Source organism: Corythoichthys intestinalis, chromosome 2 (genome assembly GCF_030265065.1).
Source record: "Corythoichthys intestinalis isolate RoL2023-P3 chromosome 2, ASM3026506v1, whole genome shotgun sequence".
Classification (NCBI taxonomy): Eukaryota; Metazoa; Chordata; class Actinopteri; order Syngnathiformes; family Syngnathidae; genus Corythoichthys; species Corythoichthys intestinalis.
In genome coordinates, this window is record NC_080396.1 from 39,005,009 (window position 1) to 39,008,475 (window position 3,467).

Genomic DNA, 3,467 nt, shown 5'->3' on the forward strand with positions numbered 1-3,467 from the left:
GTGCTCAATATTTGGGATTTTTTCAATATTTACCAAAACAAGTATTTGAAAATGTTTCAATTTTTTTAGTAGTTTAGAATCTTGCGCTGGAAACTAAACGAATACATTTTTTCTGTTTGCACACATTGTGCAACGAGCCCTCTGAATCTGTGTTGAAATGAATCCATTTATTGCAATTAATGCCCAGTAGATCTTCTCATAGTACTATCCCATACCAAGTGTGTCAACGTTTCGATCCAATTAATGTCCAGGAGGAGTAGCGCAAAGAAATGCATTACTGTCTGTTAACAGAAATGTAAAGAAGCTTGCTATTTAGTGTGGAAAAAGTTAGCGGTGTTCACAACGAGAAACCAAAGCACATAATGCACACATTCATGAAATAACTACACCCTGGTCCAAAATGCCACTAAACCCAATGCACATTGCGTTCATCGATATTTACAAGGTGTGCGAAAATAGAGCCCCGTGAGACACATGGTTTATTTTTCACCAGGTAATCCATTTTCTTCCCACATTCCTAAAACACCATTACAAGTTTATGAATGCTATAGACAAGTTTCCTGAGCGAAACATTGGTGGCGCCATCTTTGACAATTTTTGCTATGGACTTCCGGTTTAGACAGGACAACATGATGTATGGTTGAAGTAAGCAGTGTGTAGGCAAAGTTAAAACTGCATAATCAAACCAGAAGAACCCACGGAATCTCCATAAATGGATTCAGCACGACATAAATGAAGCTCCGGGACTTTTTGTGCTGTGCGTTTGTTCTTATCATTTCGTTGATCGTTCGTGGACAAAATTCTAACAATCTGTGCAGCCTGTGTTAACATGAGGTGTAGATTACTACATCGGCCAGTAATAGTACAGTTACTGAATGCAGAAGGGCTGACACGGATTTTGTCGTTACAAGGAAATACTACAAGGTAGTTTTGATCTGGTTATAGTTACGGTATTACGAGCTCATCACAAATGTACATATAAACATCATTCAGTTTTTATTGCAGGTATTGATTGCAATAAAACAATTGGACAACATGATTCCATTTGCTGTTTTATTAAAAACGATTGGTGCATGTGCAAAACAGGTCAATAAATCAATTTATAGAAATTATGAGAAAATATTCACTAATATGGAGCATAAGTCGAGCCTTTCATCATCCAAGTAGAACGCACAGTCTCGATATATGTCCATCAACGTACAGTTAGTGTTGTTGTGAGGCACATCAATTTGTCTTCACGTCCCTCACAGCGTTTTCCATCTGTAAACAAACGAACAAAAAACATGTAACACTTTACATAATTGTGCCATCCTACACGTACTGATTAGCAACAGGCTAGCATCAGTTAGCATGTGTTGTAGCTACAGCAGTACAGTAGTTATAGTAAATAATATTAAACATAATAATTAGAATCACCATCGTAATAACAATATCAAACACAGCAGGTTGTTTCTTATGCAAGATTTTAGATTTAGTATTTTTTTGAGCACCTGACACATGAACATGTAGGGATAGGAAGAACATACCTTCTATAAGACCAGCAGCAACATGGCTACATAAACACCCGGTCTTTGTGGTGGCACGGGCTTGGTTCCACATCTCCCTTCATGAACATGTTGTCCTCCCATGTTGTAATGATGGCAGATGGATGCGGTATTTCCAAATTGTCTTTTTTGAGGGATTTTGATGAGTAATTTTATTCCAGCTTCACCTGTTTTTGGATGGAAAAAATGTAAAACGGAAGTCGTGAGCAAAAATGCGGAAGTGCCTCGGACAAGTTTCCTAGGCGAAACATGGGCGGCGCCATCTTTGACATTTTGGGCCACGAACTTCCAGGTTAGAAAGAACAATGTGAAGTGTGGAAGCAGTGTATAGACAAAGTTAAAACTGCAAAATCAAACCACAGGAACCTACGGAATCTCCAAAAATGGATTCTGCACGACATAAATGAAGCTGCGGGACTTTTTGTGCTCTGCGTTTCTTCATATCACTTCTGTAGGTTCCAAATCGTGAAAAGCCCCAGCTTGACGCTCTCTTCGCTGGTTTTCCTCTCATGCACCCTGGACAGCGGCAAAAAAGACTCACTGCTCGTACTGAGTTCATTCTTTTAATCCAACAAAAATCAACTCCACAGAGCGATATACAAAACGTAAACAAATGAGCAACTGAGAAAATCATGAGCAAACTATTATTGAAAATGCAGGGATAGGAAGAACATACCTTCCGTAACACAGCGGCAGCATGGCTACATAAACATCTGGTCTTTGTGGTATCACAGGCTTGGTTCCACATCTGCCTTCATGAACCTGTTGTCCTCCCATGTCATGATGATGGCTGATGGAAGCGGTATTTCCAAATTGTCTTTTTTGAGGGATTTTGATGAGTGATGCCACTCCAGCTCCACTGTTGTTTTAGTTAGAGAATGTGGAAAACGGAAGTTGTGGGCAGAAATACGGAAGTAAAGCGGAAGTACCTCGAAAACTTGTCTATAAGCAAAAGTGTGAATTGCTATTTGTCAATTTGTACCCTGTAAATGAATATCAACCAGTCCTATGTTTCAGAAAATGGATAGGTGGATAATGTAACACAGTGTAGTCCATCAGATAGGCTACTACCCTGAAACCAAATGAAGCTTTCAGTCCATGTTTGTTTCATTGTTTGTTTTGCTTGAGTAGTGTGCAAGTCAAAAAGATACAATCTGTCATGTACAGGGCGGTCGAGCAGAGGGACAAGGTAATGTGGACCCAAATTCAAAGAAGTAAGGAGGCAAGGCAGACAAGGAAGCAGGTGCGAACTGACAATGCTTAATTTTCAAAAAGTCGAAAACAGAGACCAAAGAGGAAATACAATAATGTCTAAGTGTTAACCAAAGACAGTGTTTAAAGAATACACTTACAAGAAACAGGCGGAATGGGGGCACCACAAACAAACATGACAATGCCATTTACAATAATGCAACAAGAACTAAACAGAAGAAGAGAGCTTAAATACACAGACGGGAATAAGACGATTTACGCCTGGGTGAGCACAAAAGGCAGATTGAAGCTGATTGGTCTCACACACACACACAAGAAGCAGGCACAACAGGTGACATGAAGTGGTAATTACAAGAACAAGACACAGGGGCAAACAATCCCAAATGAAATCAAACATAAAACATGAGAGGGGCAGAGACAAGAATGAAACCAAACCCAAACACACAAAACAAACACAAACCATATGACACAAACTGATAGTAAGATACTGTACAACCATCAATCATGATACAATCATTATTCTGACAGGTTGATAAGACTTTTTATCAGTTGGGAATTACGTAAGTAAAGTACAGTACTGTAATTAGTGGGAAAAATGAATAAGGAGAAAATACACCCACAACTTCAGTGGTGAACATGTAAGAACAGTTTTGTTCTCATGAGAAAATGTTGCTAAATCATCATCTAAAGCAACACTCGCATATTTTATTT

The 3,467-nt window shown here is 39.0% G+C and overlaps 1 long non-coding RNA gene across 1 annotated transcript; it reads right to left on the bottom strand.

Moving 5' to 3' along the window:
• Nucleotides 1-1,143: 1,143 nt before the first annotated feature.
• LOC130930429 (uncharacterized) lies at nt 1,144-2,599 on the bottom strand. The gene is made up of 3 exons (XR_009067055.1): nt 2,221-2,599; nt 1,527-2,060; nt 1,144-1,260 (listed from the first exon to the last, which is right to left on the bottom strand). It is a non-coding gene; the product is annotated as an uncharacterized LOC130930429 (long non-coding RNA).
• Between the last annotated feature and the right edge of the window lie 868 nt (nt 2,600-3,467).